Genomic DNA, 21,714 nt, shown 5'->3' with positions numbered 1-21,714 from the left:
TTATTTTTTGTTCTTTAGAGACCAGACTTCATTTTTAGTATGTGATGTCTTGTTGTTTTTAGTGATTTTTATAAATGCTTAATTGGAGAATTTCTATTTTTTTATGTAGAAGGACACATTGATTTCTCATTTAGAAATATTTGAATTCCAGTTCTCTTTTCTTGTCATATGAGGAGAATATGTTGTTTTGAACACCGATAGTTTGTCAGTTCCTTCACAATAATTTGTACAAATGATAATTGTACATAAATTCATAAATTGCTGGTGGGAATCTAATGATGCATCATGATGTTTTTGATTTATTTCTGAATCATTTGCAGTCTGTTGAAATGTACCAGGACTAATTGTTTAATGTAACCTGTAACTTCCTCAACTCCAAAAACATGTTCAGTAAAATAGAATATTTATTTTTAAAAAATGATGGACTAGCTTATGTTTTGTGAGACTTTATAATATAAGAAGTGGTTGTATGGGTTATTAAATAGTTTGTGTTTTATCTGTTTAGAAATCCTTTTCATATTAAAAATAATGAAATTAGTTAAATAACCTTTTACTACTTTTCTTATTGTGATCCAAACAGTTTTCTAGAGCTGCCTAAAATAATGTTGGGTCCTTAGCTTACATTTGCCTAGTACTCCTGTTGCCTCCCATTCTGAAGTTTTGTGTTTGAATATTTTTTAAAAGTGATTAAAAACAAAAGTTTAACTTAAACTTCAACAGCCTTGCAAGAAATTTCTACATGAGAAATAATTACAATCAAGTAATAACTCCTGCTGTGTCTGGGAACCATGTATGAGGTTAACCATTTTCAACCAAGGTTACATTAAGTCACAGACAGACAATTGATTCTTTTGTATTGTTGCATCTAACTGCCAAAATACTCCACTTGTAATTATTTTATAGTGTGATAGCTCACCGATAATTAACCTTGTAAACTCACTTTGTGAACAGTTTTCATTTTATTTAAAAGTGCTTTGGAAGTTAGTAGCTCACAAAAATATTCACCATCACTGTAAATATAAAACCAAGGTATAGAAAGATTTAGCATTATCATTGGTTTTGCAGTGTGTTTTTGACTAACACTAAATCAAAGATATATACTCTTTCCTGTCACAGGGCAGGGCTGATGCCCACTGTGTGTGTGTGTGTGTGTGTGTGTGTGTGTGTGTGTGTGTGTGTGTGCGCGCGCGCCTGTGCGCGCATGAGCATGCGTGTTCCACAGAGGGCTTCTACTGAAAGTTGAGTTTTTCTTTTTATGGATTTCCTGGGTATTTATTTATTTATTTTATGGAATCTTGATTTACAATATTGTGCTTTAGATATACAGCAAAATGATTCAGTTATACATACATATATATACACATACAAATTATTTTTCAGATTTTTATCCATTGTAGGTTATTATAAGATTGAATATAGTTCGCTGTGCTATACAGTAAGTCCTTGCTGTTTATCTATTTTATATATAGTAGTGTGCATCTGTTAATCCCATACTCCTAATTTGTCCCCCCCACCACTTCCCCTTTGGTAACCATAAGTTTGTTTTCTATGTTTGTGAGTCTGTTTGTTTTATAAATAAGTTCATTTGTATCATTTTTTTTATATTCCACATATAAGTGATGTCATATAATGTTTGTCTTTCTCTGTCTGACTGACTTCACTTAGTATATAATCTCTAGGTCCATCCATGTTGCAACAAATGGCAATATTTCATTCTTTTTTATGGCTGAGCAATATTCCATTGTGTATATATACCACATTGTCTTTATCCATTCCTCAGTTGATGGACACTTAGGCTGCTTCCATGTATTGGCTATTATTGTAAGTAGTGCTGCTGTGAACATTGAAGTGCATGTATCTTTTCCAATTAGAGTTTTCATCTTTTCCAGATATATGCCCAGGAGTGGGATTCCTGGATCATATGGTAGTTCTATTTTTAGTTTTTTAAGGAAACTCCATACTGTTTTCCATAGTGGCTGTATCAATTTACATTCCTGCCAATAGAGTAGGAGGGTTCCCTTTTCTCCACACCCTCTCCAGCATTTATTATTTGTAGACTTTTTGATGATGGCCATTCTGACTTGTGTGAGGTGATACCTCATTATAGTTTTGATTTGCGTTTCTCTAATAATTAGTGATGTTGAGCATCTTTTCATGTGCCTGTTATGTATATGTCTTCTTTGGAGAAATGTTTATTTAGGTCTTCTGCCCATTTTTTGATTGGGTTATTTGTTTTTTTGATATTAAGCTGTGTGAGTGGTTTGTGTAGTTTGGAAGCCCTTGTCGGTAGCATCATTTGCAAATATTTTCTCCCATTGTGTAGGTTGTCTTTTCATTTTGTTTATGGTTTCCTTTGCTGTGCAACAGCTTATAAGTTGGATTAGGTCCCATTTGTTTAGTTTTGCTTTTATTTCTTTTGCCTTGGAAGACTGATCTAAGGAAATATTGCTACTATTTATGTCAGAGAATGCTTTACCTATGTTCTATTCTAGGATATTTATGTTGTCATGTCTTATATTTAAGTCTTTAAGCCATTTTGAGTTTATTTTTGTGTATGGTGTAAGGGAGTGTTCTAACTTTAGTGGTTTATACGTGGCTGTCCAGCTTTCTCCTGGGTGTTTTTTTTTTTTTTTTGCTGTACGCGGGCCTCTCACTGTTGTGGCCTCTCCCGTTGCGGAGCACAGGCTCCGGACGCGCAGGTTCAGTGGCCACGGCTCACGGCCCCAGCCGCTCCGCGGCATGTGGGATCTTCCTGGACCGGGGCACGAACACGTGTCCCCTGCATCGGCAGGCGGACTCTCAACCACTGCGCCACCAGGGAAGCCCTCTCCTGGGTGTTTTTAAGTGTGGCTCTCCATGATCTCTTGGGCACCACTCAAGTTACTTATTTTATGATAATTCAGATTTATTCTTGACTGTTAGCTGTTTTATTAACTTTAGAGTTTGTTTTGACCTTTTGTTGGACCAAATTAAGTTTTGGTGTAAGTTTTTTAAATTTCCCTATCTAAAACCTTATCTTCATTATAACTTTATTTTCAGGTTTAATTCAATAGTTTTGAGTTTTTAGCCAATCTTCCAGGTTCACACCTTCAATTTATTAGAAAGTTCATGAATTCCTACCTTTTTGCTGATACCCATATATAGCGCTCCCTTTGCAGGGCCAGGTGTGTTTATTGAAATGGCCTGATGCCAACAACATTTCACCACCAACAACTCTTCATATACCCTTTTACTCTTCTCACTCCTCTTCACAATAACACACCCTAAAACTCCCCCATTTAGTCACTTTTTAGCTGATGTTATTTTCTGTCCATCTATATTTTTATCATATATGTATTTAGTATTTGCCTAGGAAAAAAAATTACGTGATTTTAATAAAGTTGTATGCATCTGTATTTTATTATAAATCTGTAAATACCCATGCATTTTTAATTGGCCAGAGGGCTACATCTCACAATAACTTGATATATAAAATTGTGGGCCAATAAAATGTTGCCACATTTTAATACAGAAGTGCATTTCATTGCTGCATGAAATGATTCCTGCTTAAGCAGTCAGTATACATAATCAGTTAATAAATCTGGCTAGTGGTTTTGGGGTCTACTTGGTTTAAGACACTATGTAAATGCAAGATCAGTAGCTTCCCAAATTTTGTTAAGAGGCACATACTTACAGATGGGTTTTCAGCAACGGTTCATGTGCACTGCATGCAATTACTTAGTGCTTTTGCAATTCTAAAGCCCTGGGGGTCCACGTGGCAAAATCCTTTTTTCTCTGGGTCTGCCCGTCTTTCTTTCTGTCAAGTTTCTGCCTTACTGAAGTCTCATACTATTAAAAAGATGACTTTCTCATTCCTGCTTCTGGGGGTTATGTCCTCGTTCGAGATGAACAACATTTGCACAATAGAGCTACATATTTTCATAAGGCCAAGCCATTCTGTCAAGAAAGGGTCTCTTATACCATAAAAAATATAAATGTCAAATCTTTCCATGTGAACAATATTACAAATTTTTTAATAAGGGGCATTAATAAGAGACATATTGTTATCTTGTAGAATATTTACTTTTTCTTCTGTGTGTTTTTCAGCAAAGGCATTCAGACTGTGTTATTCTGGCTGTATTCTATAGGAAAATAGCCTTTACCACTGTGCGGGGGCTTCAAGGACAGTGAGCTTCTTCAGTAGCTAAAATTCTCATCTGATGATATGCTTGGCTGATTGCCATCAAGCAAGTCATTCAGAATACTTAAGAATTCTGATTTCACACACCGTGTGTCAGTCTCAGGGTAAAAGTTCACACTGCACCCCAATTTCAAACTTTTTCACGTGTTACTTTCTCAATCCAGGTTCACACCTTCAAGTCATTAGGAATTTCATGAATTCCTGCCTCCTTGCTGACACCCATATATAGAGCTCCCTAGGCAGGGCCAAGTGGCCCAATACCAACATCAACGACAACAAAAGGGAAGCAAGCGAAGAAAAGGAGATCGTATTCCCCAGAATGATTCCGTGCTGTGGTTGGCCTGTCCTCCCTCCCTTTAAGCAGCTGCAGTCCTGTGGCTTGTTGTGCCTCAGACCCCTTCACTGACCTTGGCTTACAGTGCTGTTAAATATGGATAAGGCAAAGCTTTCCTTTTTCCTTCCAACAAGTCTCGGGAGTGAGATTGTGTCACTGGCATTTATCCTCTGACCCTCAGCTCTGTTTCTCCTTGAAATGGCACTAATCAAGTTGTCCAGCTTATTGATGCTCATGAAGCATTTAACATAAGTACATACATTTTTCTTTCTGCAGTTTAACAAATCCTTCCTTTTATCTTCCTAAATTGTAGACGTATATCTACATCCATCTGTCTTTAATAGATTATGAAATGCGAGAAGGCAGTCAAACGTGGTTCTTTTTGTGCTGTACCTAGCAAAATGTCCTACACAATTAAGTCCTTCCTACATGCATTAATTAGATTGCACATGTACAGAGAGGTCCCCTAGGCCTTCCAAAGCTGTAGATGCTACTTTGGAAAATGATGCAGGCCCAAAAGGATTTAGGTCAGTCAAATTTTTATCTGGCTTTCCCAGAAGGATAGTTGAAAATGCCTTTCTCCTGTGCTGTATTAATTTCTTCGTTGCGATTTTTTTCCCTTTCACGTTCCATTGTCAGCTCGTCAAAGACTGTGCACTTTCTGTACTTCTTGTCAAACTCATTGGGTATTTGAAATAGCAATGTCTTTGTGATTTTCACCAGAGTGGCCCAAGAGTTCTGCCACCTCTGTCATTTTAAAGAATTTGTCTGCAACTTGTTTCCTTTGCAAGGGATGTAAGTCACAGGGTTTAAGATTGAAAGGGATCTTGAGGGTGATCCTGTCACCCACCTTCCCTCAGTCAAAGTGGTGCCTAATCTACACCCAAGACTGACATCTTTCTTTAAAATAAAGTTACTCCACATCGTGTAGTCCATTACCTACTCCACACTGCCAATAGGGGGATCTCACTAAATATAATTCTGGGCATGTAACTCCTGGGTGTAAAAACCTATGAAAGTTCTACAGGTTAAATTTCAATTTCTTTAGTATTGATATATCATTCAAAACCCTTCATAGAAATTTATCGCAATGAGCTTTGCAGCCTCACTTCTCATTTGTTACCCCCTCCTAATCTATTTTAAGGATTCACTGAATTATCTCTTTGTTACCTGGACATGTCATAGATATCCATGACTGTTTGCTCACACTGCTTTGTAACCTTGAATTACCTATCTTGTCCTTTCAAGGATCAGCTTAAATGCTAACTCTTTTTACAGGATTTCCCCAATCTCCAGGACAGAATTTTTTCTATTCCTTTTTCCAGTTCCCACAGTACTTTGTTCCTATTGCTGTTGCTAACTTATACCATGTTATCATGGTTGTGTCTTCCTCTGTCTCCGATTTTAAATTATAATCTTTTTCACAGTGGAGGCATCACATTCCTCATTGTTTTCCCGAGGTCTACTAAAGTCCATAATATAGCTAGTTATTCAATAAATGTCTTGAAAACATTGATTCAGTAGGATAAAGGGCTGTGAATTTAATGATGCTCTATTGAATGAATCTTTGTGACACTCCTCATGTCTGTTTCTAGAATACGATGGGAATATAAAAATATTAGCATAATCTATTCCGAAGATAATCACCACAAATTTATCAAAATAGTGGGTTCAAGAGGGTGTTTAAAAAACATTTAATTCCAGCAACAAACCACAACTTGAAATCCCTTTCAGCATTTCTGGACAGTGGACCTTCAACTTCTTGAACTCTTCATTTGGCCCTTTCTTAGGGAAGCCCATTCTGTTTTGTCATTCTTTACAGTAAGAGGGCTTTTCCTTATGCTGAGCTTAAATTCTGTTCCTTGTGACTTTTCTCATTGGTCTTATTGGTCTTAGTCCTGCTTTTTGGGAGCACAGAAAACAAATTTAAGCTGTTTTCCACATTGTCAGTTCAGCATTCAGGTTTCTGCTATATATTCTGTTTTACAGGCTGAATGGCCCCGAATTCCACTGTGTGTGTGTGTTTGTATGTGCACATAAATACACACACACACACACACACACACACGTATATATATATATATATATATATATATATATCCATGTTTTATACACATATATATAAAACTTCTGTGTTAGTGTACGATCAGCCAGAAAGCAATCGGAAATCATTTTAACTGGATGTAAGATAACTTGCATAGATAGAGGTAGAGACAGAGACAGAAAAATAGGTTACCATATAAACAATTGACATTCTGTTCAATATATGTTCATATGTATAATTTTAGAACTTGCATAAATAAAGGATGACAAATATTGCGTTATACTTCTAGATTTTAAATTCTAGGATGATCACATTTTCTGGTTATTTTATTGCTATGCAAGAAATTATCCATACATTTAGTGGCTTAAAAATAGCAATTTATTATAATCTCTCATCGTTCTGTGGGTTGACAGAGCTCAGCTGGGAGATCCTCATTTGGGGTCTCTCATGTAGTTGCCATCAGGTGGTGGCTGGGACCAGAGTCGTCTAAAGGCCGGATGAACTGGACGTCCAGTATGGTTTCTTTAGTCACATGTCTGATGCCTTGTGCTCCTCAAAATGGCCACTCTCTGCAGTAGAGTGACCTGAACTTCTTCCATGGCAGCTGAGGTCTCCAAGAGGCAGAAGACAGAAGATGCGAGTTAAGGGTTACTCCTGGACTGGTACAGTGTTGCTTCTATCATATCCTCTTGGTCAGAGGAGTCCTAGGGTCTGCTCAGATTCCAGGAGGCAAAGAAATAGCTTCATCTTGTGATGGGCGAAGTGTCAAGCTCACATTGCAGAAGACCATGCAGGATGGGACATGTTGCGGTCATCTTTGGAAGATACAACCTGCCACACTCTATATTTGGATGGTGTAGTGGAGTTAAGGATACACTTTCAATCAGTTTTAATGTATTCTCAGAAGAAGTAAATACAAATGTGTACGTTTAAACAGTGGTGTAAAACATGAAGAAAGCACCAAAATTGACCATAAAACATAATAGGAAACTAACTCACATCCTCTACCTAAAGTTCATCACATATTTACACTACATTTCTGATTGGATCTCATGATTTGAAAGGTCCCAGTTCTAAATTTAGGCTCAAAAGAAACTTCACTTAAAAAAAAAGCTAATATCTAAATAATCTTTAGTTTCTGGAAATTCATTTTTAGTGTGTAATATAATCTCTCCTACTGTTAAAGCAATTTCATTACTTGGAGTCTAACTTTAAAAATAACCCTTCATACAATTAAATATAACTAAACTACTAGGTATTTCCTTTTATGAAATACAAATTTTTCCATTTGAGCCATTTTTAATGTATTGTAATTTCCTAAATGTTAATTCTTTCCATTTCTCTCCTCTGAATTCCTTTGAATTTATTTTCATTTTAAGTATTATTTGACATATGGACCCTAACATTTGCTAATATATTCTGGTCAAATAATCATTAAATCCTTGACAGAGAAACATTTTCTTTATTCTTACCTGCAAATTCTCAAGTAGTTGTATGTATCACTTAGAAATTGTGTCCAGTGTTTGCCCAGAGTGGCCTGAAGAAATTAGTGCTTTTATTTTTCCCTCACAAAATATGAAGTCTTGATGTCAGCAGTCCAAGCCTGAGAAGCCTGGCTCTTTAATGTCACCAGGGATCTTGGATTCTTGTAGACATTTTAAGATCTCAAAATAGCTGCCAGAGTTCCAATCATATCTACATGTTGGGCAGGCAAAGGCCAAAGAGCATAAAGTACATATAGCATCTAAGGCCGGAGAGAATAAATATTGGGGAGGCAACTGGTAGGTCCAGCCATACCACATCAAAAAAATCACATTTTATTAACTTTTTGAGAATTTACTCTTACTGCTTATTTATGCCCCAATTTTGTCTATACTAGTCTCCAGCTCTTTTAATGCTGAAGTTCTGCCTGATTTATAGCTCTGTATTTGGTCCTTACATATGCAGTGTGTTGCTTTTGTTCCCTCTGAGTTTTCAAACTAGTATTCTTTCTTTTTGAATGATAAGATTATATATATATACATATATATATATATATAGCAGAAGGTTTGCAAAATTAAGTAAAATATTAAAAAGTAAGTTCATATTACTTATATTTTTACATTATTCAGAGATCATAACTATTACCATTTTGCTATATAGTCTTCCAGTCTTTCTGAATTTTATACATATATTTGTGTATATGTAAATACATGTGTGTATACATATTTATAATTATTTACACAATTGCTACTTTATTCATCATGTTATTTTAGAAAGTATTTATATTGTTTTAAAAATATATTGATATATTGAAGATTTCTGCATATAAATAAATACTGTTTTGAGACATGAGTTTTGTGGCTGCCTGGCATTCTATCATCTACACAAACCACACCTTACTTTGTTGATCTCTAATTGTTAGACACTCTAGTTGCTTTTAAGGATTTACAGTTATAAATATTATAAATGACACTGATGAAGTTCTCTGAACATAAATCTGCCTGAATCTCTAATCTGTTCTTGGAAAAACTTCATGAAAGTGAAGTAAGCAAAAGATAGGATATGTAAAGCAAGAGGTGAAATTTTTACAGTGAGTAGAAAGTAATGAGGGAAGGATATAAAATAAATCATGCTTTACTGTGTGTTTGCTGAGAGTGGGGTTAAGTGAGTTAAGCAAACATGTTTCACCTTTCATCTCTGAGGATGAAGGAACCAATATCTTCTCATATCTCTGCCAGTGGATTAGAAGCAGGGGATGAAGGTGAAGGCATTCAGTGTTCTTTACAGGAGAGGCTAGTGAATGTTTGGAACAATCACTTTGCCAGTTCCTTGAACATTCAGTGGAAAAAAAGTGAAATAAAGTAAAGGGAACAAAGAATTGACTGAAAACCCACTTGAGTTAGGAAACAGGTCTTGACTTCTCAACTGGATGAACAGAGAAGAGGGACGGATGAAACAGTCTTCAGTTAGGGAATGCCACAATGTAGACACTGTCTGCAAGGTTAGCACACTGTCAAAAATCAAGGGGTGAGGGTGTTCAGGATCTTGGTCAAGGCATTGCCTACTGTTTGAACCTGATATGGAATTATGCAGTGACTTAAATTGGCTAATGGACTTCAGGAGAATTACATTTTTAAATGCAATGTTGAGGAGATCCTGATTCGGCATGCTGTTCATGATAGAAATTATCATAGGATTATTACCAAGCCGTATTTACAATAGAAAGTGTACAAGGAGTTGACTTAGGATTCTTGAATGCCAAATGAAAATGGGGAGGGAGAGAGAGAGAACACAGTGATGACTTTAGAAGTTATAGATTCATCAGCTTGCTTTGATATCTAGGAAAATAGAATAAATCAAAAAGACATTTTTCATACACCTCAAAGAGCAGAACAAATGGGGATAACAACCAACATGGCTTTAAAAGAAGTAAGTCACGGCAAGTTCATCTAATTTTATTATCTGACACAATGACAGGACTTAAATATGAGGGGAAGCAAAAGAGTTCATATATCTTCATTTCAGTAAGGTTTAGTTTTTATCTCATATGACATTCTCATCAACCAGTAAAGAAAATGTAGTCTTGGGTAAAGGGAGGCATGGTTTGTCATGTGTTATTGAATCAGTGACCTGCCAGGGCAGACCAACTGAGACTCCAGAAGGGTTGATTGGGTGCTTATACTGAATAATATTTGTATTAATCTCCAGAACTTAATAATACAAAATATGGATTCTGCAGACTAGGAAAGTTGCTAAGTCTGTGTGAATTTGCAAGAATACAAAGTAAATATAGGAAAAAGGAAAGGTGGCTAAAGTAACTTGAAGACTGTTGAAAACTATCAATTAAAGTGGCACTTAAAATGCTAATATCTAACGTAATAAAATGTAAATGGTAGTATCTAGACATACTGACGCATTGTTGCTATAAATTAGAAATGAGACTTGGTAGGGGGGCTTGGATTATTCAGGGGGCTCTGTAGTGTTTTCTGTCTTTGCTTGCATCACTCGTCATGTAGTAATCAATCCCCTTGTATGTTCTCAGTTACAAGACTGTAACATATCTTCATCTATTTTCTTCCTTAGGTCCTGTAAAATCTCAACTGTTGCTTCCTAAGAAAATAGGAAGTGTTAATTCCTCCAAAAATAAATATTTTACTAAAACTGCTCTGTTTCCATGCTTTTCCATATGAACAATTTTTTATTTCAAGGTCAAATTTTTGGCTAACCTCTTTGTAGACATTTTAAAAGGTAAACTCAACACTTGTAACACCAAGAATGCATAAAACTCAATTCAAGACATGACAATATGAAGAACTAGGGCCAAGTCAGGACACAAACACGCAAAAAATACTGTGTCACAACTGCAAATGGCTGCAGTGACTGTAAAATATAAACTGATTGTGGGGTTGTTCAAATGTGAAAATTTTGTGCATCTGTGTTAATAAAATATAGTTGAGCAAATTTTAACAGCCTCATGCTATTTGATCCAGTAATTTCCCTTCTGGGTATTTTATCCTGAGGAAACAATCATGATATGGCAGAAGATACATTCAGAAATACGTTTGCAGTGTTTTTTATTTTTTGGTAACTGATACTTGCTAACAAGTTATAGATAAAAAATATTAAATCAATGATTATATCTATGGGATACCAATCAGTGAAATAATTTTGCATTGTAATGATAAACAAACATAATGTTGTCACGGAATGAAATTCACAATAGAGTAAAAAAAAAGAATCTAATTATGAGTTTATATTGTATAATTCTTTAAATAATGGTTTGGAAATAAAGACAGTAAATATATTGTTTGAAATGAAATATATTGTTTTAGGAATTAAGGGCGATTTTTATTTTTTAATGTGTCTTTTTTTTCCTGAATTTGAAAAAAACAGAAGTTGGTAATTTTGATTTAGAAAAACAGTTATATAAGGAAGAAACAGTTATACTGATGACCTTCAAGGACTGTTTGATAATCTTTTTTTTCTTTAATTGCTGAACACTTTTATTTATGCATATCACTTTATTATTTAACTTTACGTTGCTGAATTCACTGACTTTAATATTGTTTATATGGTTTATTTAAAAACCCAAAGCTAAATTCCATATTTACTTTCATTCTTTATTTTATGAATTTAATATGCATATATAAATATGTTATTAAAAAGATATCTGATTTAAATATATGCATATTTAATATATGAATTATATATAATATATAAAATGCAGGAGAATGTGTATATATATCTGGATTTTTGGTATTTTAGTTGTCCAAAAACATTGAGCAATGATTCTGATTTGTTTTTTAACTTCTTAATTTTTTTCTTAATTTAAAAACATGTCATTGATTATCTCTTTGGCTATTTTTCTGTGATCCCAAAATATCTCAATGAAAGTAAGACATTTATTTATTTCTACCTATTGCCTCTAATTTAAAATTTTGATATAGCTTCAAGCATACAGAAAATTGTAATTATTATACTTCAGAACCCTGAATACTCTCTGTCCAGTTTCGTTAGTTATTTACATTTTACCCCTTGTGCTTTATTATTTCTGCTTGCTCTTTCTCTCTCCATATATGCTCATATATATATATATATAGATAGATAGATAGATATGCATTGTATAATTACATAATTATATATACATATATGTATGTATATATGTGCATATATATAATGTTTCCCTGAATCCTTTGAGAATAAGTTACATACAACATGCTTCTTTACTTGAAGTACTTTAGTGTGTATTTCCTAAGGATAAGGACATTTTCCTATATAACCACAGTACAGTTGTAAAAATTAAGAATATCATTTTTAACAAAATACTGTTATGTAACTCACGGTGCATCTAGGATCACCCGTGCATTTGGTTGTCATGTCTTTTGAAAAATTCCTTCAATCTGGAACATTTCTTCAGTTTTTAATGACTTTGAAGAGTTCAGGCCAGATATTTTTAGACTTTCATCAATTTGGGTTTTCCTGATATTTCCTAATTATTGATTCAGTTACATTTTTGGCAGACTTATCACAGAAGTGATGTGTCCGTCTCAAGGGCATCATACTTGGGGACTTGTCATGTGTGTTTGTGCCGTTTTGATGATGTTGTCTTCAATCATTTAGTTAAGGTGGTCTCTGCCAAGTTTCTCCATTGTTTTCTCCATTGTAATTAGTACGTGATTTGGGGAAGACACTTCAAGACTATGGAAATATCTTGTTTGTCAGCACACTTTCACCCATGAGTGTTGATCCGCAGGTGTTTTCTTGACTAAATCAGTTAACTATAATATGTGCTTAGTGGTGATTTTCTAACTCCAAGGTATATTCTACAAAAGGGAAGAGTTTTCCAATTCTTCCTTATATACTTTCTTTTATTTATATTTTATATTCTGTAATGAAGTTTAATTCTTTATAATTATTTATTCTGATTTTCCAATTGTCCCAGATTTGACTTTTGAGAATCTCTTGAAGCTGAGGCCTAAGTTCTTTTGACTTAGTACACCTATCACCCCAGGAGGTATCTCTCTGAAAGATGTGTCCATTGTAAATGAAAAATCATGATTTGAGATGATTAATGCTTATGACTGTGTACCAGTCAACTGTGTTTTTGAATTTCTCCTTTAGCTTTAAAAAGTATCAAATATATATTTAAATACCTGGAAATTCAAGCCCATGAAATTTTAAAATGTATATGTAGGTTAAAATATGGTAATCAATAACACCTGATTAGGAGAGTATAGTGAAATGTAGTTAGAAGCAGTCACTTCAACTAATGAAATATGCTCTTGGAGGATAATTAATATTATTCTTCCTGTTTCACAGCAAAGAGGTCTGATTGTAGTTGGTAGGTAAAGGGGTTTTTTGGATCAGGAGCAAAACTCTCTGGTGCTTGACAACTGCAGAGTAGAAGACAATTTGCAAAAGTAGGAATTAGATGAGTGCAGGAGGCATGTCCCATGTGAGACTGGCAACCATTTCTCTGCTCTCTGGAAGCTGCAAACCCAGCCTTAAGATATCTTTGCTCTTTCAAAAAAAAAAAAAAAGAAATTAGAACTCTTATGAGAAATCTCTTGCTTTTGAATATTTTTTAACATGCCCCAGTTTGCAACTTCTGCCCTGCATGAGGTGTAGGGACTAGTAGGTGTAGTGGAAGAAACTGGGGTCGGAAAAAGCTGGCTCTGAGTCCAGGATCACCCCTATTAGCTGTGTCAAATTGGGCAAGTCATGGAATTAGTGTTAACTTCAGTTCTCTTGCCTAAGAGGATGACTATGCTAAAGCATGAAGAAATGCACAGATCTGCTAATTGTTATAACTTTATAATTCTATTGAAATTATATGTAGACATGAGTTTGTATCTTCTATTAATCTCTGAGTTTTAAACTTAGAAAAATGAAATTTATAAAATTACATGGTTTCGTAAAAACTTTTTGACTTACTTTTGACCTTTAACTATAAATTCACTAACTATCTCTAGTTTCCTCCTTTTGAGAAACTCTCTGTTGAGGATTAGTAAAATCATTCATTCCTGTACCAGGTAGAGGCCAGTGCCATCCTGTTGTCTTTCACACACTAGAGGAAGATAAATTAATTAGACGTTCGACTCAGAATGCCTGTTCTGCTGTTGAACTGTTGATTTGGTAAGCTAGTTATTTCTGCTTAGTCCTATAAACAACTAAATATCTGGGCGGAAATTCTGCTGGTTGCTGAAAACTAATGTCTCTCTAAAGATGCTTGCTACTTTGTTATTGTCCATAGTGTGTTTAATCTGTCTGAAACAACATGTGGTACTTTGAAGGGTTACTTTAATTATCATTAGGTTGTGTTTTGTTTTGTTTCATTTGAACAGTTCTTTTATAAAACAGTATACCCAGAAGCATAAAATTCACTTAAGCTGAAATATTTTGCACTTTGAAATTACTGTGCTTTCCCTAACACCTCTCCCCTAAAACAAACACATTAATTAATGAAATCTGATTAAATAACTTTCTCCTTATAATTGGCCTTCTGAAAAAAAAATGAATGTTTGTCTATTTTTGTGAGGTGTGCAAGTGGCATGCCTGCATTTTTCTCAGTACATGGTTTTCAATTAGAATTGAAATGCAGTTACAAAGTGAATTGGTGTAATTCTCTGGATAAATCAAGCAAAATTCTCCTCCGACTCAGTGATCTTCATATATTAGACAAAAGTACATTTGCAAAACTTGAATTATGTAATAGCCACCTAAAATCTCCAACTAAAATTTACTTATAAATATCTCATTTTTGAATTGCTTTTATGTTATTCTGGCTTGTTCTGGGGGCCTGTGTTTCTTGCATGTATTTTGGAAGCCAATGTGCAGATTCATCTTAAGAGTGTCCTCCTTGACTGATGTGTAGAATATTTGCATATAGTTGGGAACATTTCTGTTCATCAGCCCATTATAATATACTGTATGTATAATCTATATTTTACAAAAGCTCATTTCGGTATGTTAAAATATGTGGTGTCTAAGTGAGTGTTGTTCTGGATTAGTTTTTCTGTGACCATGGCAAATTGCTTACTCTTTTGCATTTCTTTCTTTTCCCAGATGCATTTTGTAGGAGTATTTTGAGGATGAATGTTTGCAAATCATTTTGAAATTACCAAGTGCCACATACAGTAAGTAATATGTATTTTTATTTTTCCACTCAATTGCAGTCATGCTGAATAAATTTGGCAGACAGTCATGAAAGAATACATTTCTATTTACAGTTCTTTATATTTGTGAATACTGAGGAAAAATGTATATAAAAGATAAAGATTTGAGCTATTTGCTAGTCTGAAGTTGTATAATTTCAAGAATTCTAATGACTGATTTTACACTTGTTCTATGTATATAAATGGTACATAATATTTATCACTTTTTATTTGAGTTTTTTTTTCCTTTTAATCATAAGTTGACAAGCATGAAGAAAAATTAGTGTTATTAGCCAGTGTTGCTATGGAAATTTTAAATAGGAGTACAGAATTAAATATTTGGATTTGCTGAGGATTAAGATTTGCTGTGTATCAGGCATTTATATATTTTGTCCTAATTCTCCCCAAAATATTTTAAGATTACTATTTTTATTCCCATTTTATAAATGAGAAAACTGAAATCCAAGAAGTTTTAATAACTTGCTCAATATCTATTCAAAGTGAAGACCTGGGCTTTGATCAAAACACACAGCTTTTCAAGAAATACTACCTTCACCAACAACTTAGAAAAAGTTAAATTAATTTTATTTAAGAGCCTGAATATTTAAATATTTATTTAATATTTAATAAGAATACAAACATGTTCTAATTATTTCTTTGGATTTTTGTTTTGCTTAAGCAGTATCACGGAAATGTTGCAATTTTTTTTTCTGTATCATCTGTCATGTCATTGCTTCCATTTCAAATGATGCTTTCAATTCCTGACTTGGATGGCTTTGAACTAGTAGGAAATAAGTGAAAACGTGGATTCTGAAAGAAAGTTAATGAATCACCTAAATTATTCTTTGATGAAAAGTGTTTAGAATTAGAGTTCTGAAATTCTCTAAAAGTCATCTTTCATTTATTAAAAAAAGCAAGTGCTCTCATATTATCATTTTAAAGTTGGAAGGAACCATAGAATCATAGAGTCCTAGCCTCTGCATGCTCACATTCCTTGTTTGATGAATTGCGATAATCTGGAGGACAATTCTAAATTAAAATTTCCAGAAAATGTAGAGGCAATGATGGCAGTATTGATATTTGTACATTGTCTCCCAGTATAACTACTTTAAAAAAACAAACAAACAGGTGACATAGTGTAGTGTTTTAAGAATTTTGACTCTGGATTCAGACTTCCTGGGTTTAAATTCTGGATTTATCTCTTTTTAGCTGTGTGACTTTGAATTACTTTAAAATGTCTCTTTAAAATGGATATAAGATTAGGAACTGCTGAATTTGTGGTGAGTTAATACATGTAAACTATAGCACAATTCCATCTACATAGTTAATGCTTGATAAATGTTCATGGTTATTAAATTGGAATTGATTCATTTGGATATTTCAATTCAAGTACGTTTGTTAATAAGCATCATAACTTCATGATCACGTCGTATAAAATATACAACAAAGGTACTCAGTGAATACTGTTGATTGACATGCTCAAAAAGAAACTAAACTTCAGCTTTCTTCATACACAAATCAAGATGCTCTTAGTAGATACTTTTCCTCCTTTGAACTCTTAGTGAAGAAACAAACTATTTAGTCAAACAATATATATATCCTATTATGTGGTGATAGCAAATCTAGACTGAAAGTGTGTTTGTGTGCTTTTTGGAGAAAAGAGGGGGAAGTTGTGTGCTTATGGAATCTGAAATGCTTGTTTTGAAGGAAGCCAGGCAAACTTATAGATACAGAATAAAGAGAATTGTTAAAATGATTGTCAACTAATTTGGAGGAACAATCTCATCCAATGTTTTGTTAAACGATTCATGGAAATTGAAGGAATGTGGGCAAGAAAAAATATATATTAAGTATCGACCCTATCCCATGCACTTTGCATTCAACATCTAAGTTAATGTAAGCAATAATATCATGAGGTAGATATGATATTATCTCAATTTTCATGTGAGGAAAATGCCCCACAGAAAGTTTAAATCTATCATTCGTGGGACTGAAGCTTGAGGTTTATCTAACTTTCTATTGAAGCATAATTGACAAAAACATTGTGTTAGTTTCAGGTGTACAACATGATTCAATATTTGTATATATTGCAAAATGATCAGCACAGTAAGTCTAGTTAACATCTGTAACCACATATCCTTATGCATTTTTCTTCTTGTGATAAGGACTTTTAACATCTACTTTCTTAGCAACTATCAAATATGCAATACAATATTATTAATTATAGTCACCATGCTGTACATCACATCCCCATGACTTTTTATTTTATAACTGGAAGTTTGTACTTTTGACCCCCATCACCTCTTTCACCCACCCTTCACCCTCTCCTTTGGCAACCACCAATCTGTTCTCTGCATCTGTGAGCTTGGGGTTTTTGTTTGTTTTTAAATTCCACATGTAAATGAGATCATATGGTATTTAGCTTTCTCTGTCTAACTTATTTCACTTAGCATAATGCCCTCAAGGTCTGTTCATGTTGTTGCAAATGGCAAGCTTCCATTCTTTTTCACAGCCGAATAGTATTCCATTGTGCATATATATACATCTTCTTCATCCATTCACCCATTAGTGGACACTTAGGTTGTTTCCATATCTTGATCATTGTAAATAATGCTGCCGTGAACATGGGGGCACATATATCTTTTCAAGTTAGTGTTTTCCTTTTCTTCTGATAAATACCTTGAAATGGAATTGCTGGAGCATGTGGTAGTTCTATTTGTAATTTTTTGAGGATCTTCCATACTATTTTCCACAGTGTTTGCACCAATTTACATTCCCACCAACCGTGCACAAAGGTTTCCTTTTCTCCAGATCCTCACCAACATTTGTTATTTCTTGTCTTTTTGACAATAGCCATTCTAATATGTGTGAGGTAATATCTCATTGCCGTTTTGATTTGCATTTCCCTGATGATTAGTGATGTTGAGCACCTTTCATGTGTTTGTTGACCATCTGTATGTCTTCTGTGGAAAAATGTCTAATTTGAATCTTCCACCCGTTTATTTAGAGGTTGATCTAATTCTAAAGCTTTATCCTTTTCTTTATCCTCTTAACCTGACGTTGAGCACTGAAATTCAGTGACTGATCTTTCTTTTATTTGCCTAAAAACATTTACTCTCAAACCTCAGATCATAGATATTAATTCTTTAGTAAATAAGTAGTTGATACTTGAATTTCAACTAAATAAATGACAATTGCTTTATATTAAGTGTTGGTAGGACCACTCAGCAACCCAAAACTCATTACCTTGAAAAAAGTGCTGTTTGAGTACAGAAAACTTGAAAAATACCAAAGTTTCTTCCCTAAGGCCAGAGATCATATCTTATGCTTCTATTAATCTTACTTCTTAGAATCTGAAGTGACTGAACACACCTTTTTCTTGCAGTTCTCCAGCCACTTCATGCAATGCTGAGAGGTTTGAAGAGTCCAGCTTGACTTAATCATTCTCCTCCCTAGTCATCATTTTCAGGTGTGTCCAAACTCAGGGACATCCTTAACAACACACCAGCCACAATGATACTTTCCCTTTCACTCTTTGGTGATCTTCATCTTCTTCCATTTTAGTCATCCATCAATCCCAGTCCCTTTACACATCACTTCTTGAAACAAACCATTAGCAACATTTTACCTCAGGGATATTTTCAAACTTATTAGTATACAAAATATTATTGCTCTAAAAATGAATGGGTCAAGTCTTTTGTTGTTCTCACACTACTCTTGGTTTTGAGCCTGAAGGACTTATGGAATTCTTCTACTTTCAATTTCCAGAGTTGATCTCTGAAAGACAAAGCTAGTGATTATATTTAATAATTCTATTTCACTCAATTCAATAAATACTTATCACATGCTGCCATAATATGAGAGGCACTGTGTTGGTTAAGTATGAGAGCAGGTGGGAGGCAGAGACAAAAATGACTTTCAAGAAAATTCTTTCTTCAATTTGAGGAGATAAGATATACCCAGGCCTAAATAAAGCAGAGGATGTGGTATTAGGTTATGATATCATCAAAATAGTCTAAACTAGTCAAATTAATAAAGTCATTTCAAATAATTTGAGAAATAATGTTATATAAATGTGTACATATATATGAAAAATAAAGCATTAGAGGAGATTTAAGAAAGAAGATACAATTCTAAACTGCATTCATTCAAGGTTTCACCGTGGAGATTACATTTGTGCTAGATCTTTATGCAGGTGGAAAATATTAACAGAAAAATCAAGGAAATGACATATCCAGGGTTAGAGGTGAAAAGGTATACTTCACATTCGATGAATGGTCAGTTAATTAGTTTGACAACAGAATAAGTTTCTTGTCTTGGACTGAAAACAGAAAACGCTGGAAAATAAGGCTGGAGCTAGTTTGTAGGAAATACTGATCATCAGAATAAGAAATTTGAATTTACTAGGCAATTGACAAAACAAAGAGAATATTTTGTAAGGCCAATCCTGTGAACTAAAGTTTCTTATTTGAATATTAATCTGGTGTTGTCTTCACGAAGGATTCCAGTCGTAGTCAAGAACAATTTATAGGAAAATGTAGCACTATAAGAGTGAAGGAATGAAGGTGAGACCTAGGTCATAGCAGTGGGAATGGAGAGAAAGGAATAGATGTGGGTGAGATTTTGAAGGCAATAGGTCAGGGAGTAATAATAGTAATTAACATTTGTGTAGCATTTACTATGTACTTGGCTCTGTTTTAAATGATTTACATTTATTATTTAACTTGAAACAACCGTGAGCAGTAGACGCTAATGTCATCCCCATTTGCACAATAGAAACTGAGGCAGAATTAACTAAGTAAATTGTCCCAGGTTAAATAACTAGAAAATAGCAAGTTATTTGAGCCCATTCAGTCAAATTCCAAAGGATCTATAGTTCACCACTACATATCATTCCTCTAAAAAATAACTGAGATTTCCAGGTTGACTGAACTGGAAAATGATGTTACCAATAATCAGAGAAACATATATTTTTTTAAGAGTTTTCCCTTTGTTTAGTTAAGTCGTTGGTAGGGAGAAAACTCTTCTGACCTTTGGGGAAAAATATCCCTATGGTTGGGATGAATCTTCTATACATATTCACTTCTATGTTGGGCAACAGGAACAGTGTAATTTATGATATTGCTCAATTATAAATGAGGAAAATAAATATGTCATCTTAATGTGATTTGTCTCCCTTCCTTAGCAGAGCTTACAATGAAACAAGGATACAGTGCTAAATTAAAGATTTAATATCTTGTATCCATGAAAGATTAGTATTTCAGACTTAGTTTACCTATCATACTAAATTGTAATTTTGACAAGAGAAGAAAACTAACACCTAGCATAGGGAGTATCTCTCTTTTTCTATATTGGAGACATAGTAGAATGCACTACTTAAGAGCATGGACCCCAGAACCATACTAATGCATGGGTTCAGATCTTAAAATGAGACTTTGTAGCTGTGTAACATGTAAGGTCTCTCTGCCTCAGTCTCTTCACCTCTGAAATGTGACAGTAATAGTACTCTGTCTTCTGAAAATTGTAAAGATCAAATGAGATAAGGTACTTACAGTGGCTCCTAACACAGTAAATTCTCAGTAGATGTTAGTTATATTAATTGAACTTTGTCTCATATAAAGTTCACCCTTGAACAACATGGGAGGGAAGTTAGGGATGCCCACTCCTGTGGAGTCAAAAGTACGCTTACTGCTATCTCTGCCTTAAAAATAAAGGAATTGGGGTTTCCCTGGTGGCGCAGTGGTTGGGAGTCCGCCTGCCGATACGGGGGACGTGGGTTCGTGCCCCGGTCCGGGAGGATCCCGCGTGCCGCGGAGCGGCTGGGCCCGTGAGCCATGGCCACTGAGCCTGCGCGTCCAGAGCCTGTGCTCCGCAGTGGGAGAGGCCGCGGCGGTCAGAGGCCCGCGTACTGCAAAGAAAAAAAAAACAATTAAAAAAAAAATAAAGGAATTGATAAATGATTCATCCAAAGGCAGGAAGCTGAAACAGTTTGGATAGAATCAGGACTCAAACACTAGTTCTTTTGATTTTACACTGTGATCTCTAATGAAACACAAACTCTTCCCCACACTTAGTTAAAGAAAATACAGGTACTATATTTATTGAAAAAAATCCATGTATAAGTGGACCCACATAGCTCAAACCCATGTTGGTTAAGGGTCAACTGTATCATAATTTTTAATTTGTAAAATTTAATTACAGAATTATTGCCATTTTAAACTTTTTTTTACTGTGAATTTTTATACATTAAGCACACAAAACAATAATTTTTATAAGCAAAGACCCATGCATCCATCATACAGATACAGAAGTAGAACATTTTCTGCATTCCAGAAATGTTGCTTTTTCTTCTCCTAAAGATTAACCCCCCCCTTCCATCAATTCCCTGACAGATAACATTTTTGTGACTTTTGCAGTAATCATTTCCTTACTTTTCATTATAGTTTTAACCTTTCATTATGTGTTGCTAAATACAGAATTTTAATTTAGCTTGATTTTTGAATTTACATAGATAATAGTC

At 34.4% G+C, this 21,714-nt stretch overlaps 1 protein-coding gene across 3 annotated transcripts in view; it reads left to right on the top strand.

Moving 5' to 3' along the window:
* The window catches only part of GALNT13 (polypeptide N-acetylgalactosaminyltransferase 13), an 829,184-nt gene that overhangs the window by 293,400 nt on the left and 514,070 nt on the right, over positions 1-21,714 (top strand). For 2 of the 3 annotated variants that reach the window (XM_060151498.1, XM_060151496.1), the window contains exon 4: positions 15,106-15,176. The gene's annotated coding sequence lies outside the window, so the exon portion shown is untranslated. Of the gene's footprint in view, positions 1-14,069; positions 14,176-15,105; positions 15,177-21,714 lie in introns of those variants that run through there. The other variant, XM_060151497.1, reaches the window with a different exon arrangement.

The sequence above is a fragment of the Lagenorhynchus albirostris genome, chromosome 6, assembly GCF_949774975.1.
Source record: "Lagenorhynchus albirostris chromosome 6, mLagAlb1.1, whole genome shotgun sequence".
In the NCBI taxonomy this organism is placed as follows: domain Eukaryota; kingdom Metazoa; phylum Chordata; class Mammalia; order Artiodactyla; family Delphinidae; genus Lagenorhynchus; species Lagenorhynchus albirostris.
Note: the sequence above shows the minus strand (reverse complement) of the source record. Positions and strands in the feature narration are given on the sequence as shown.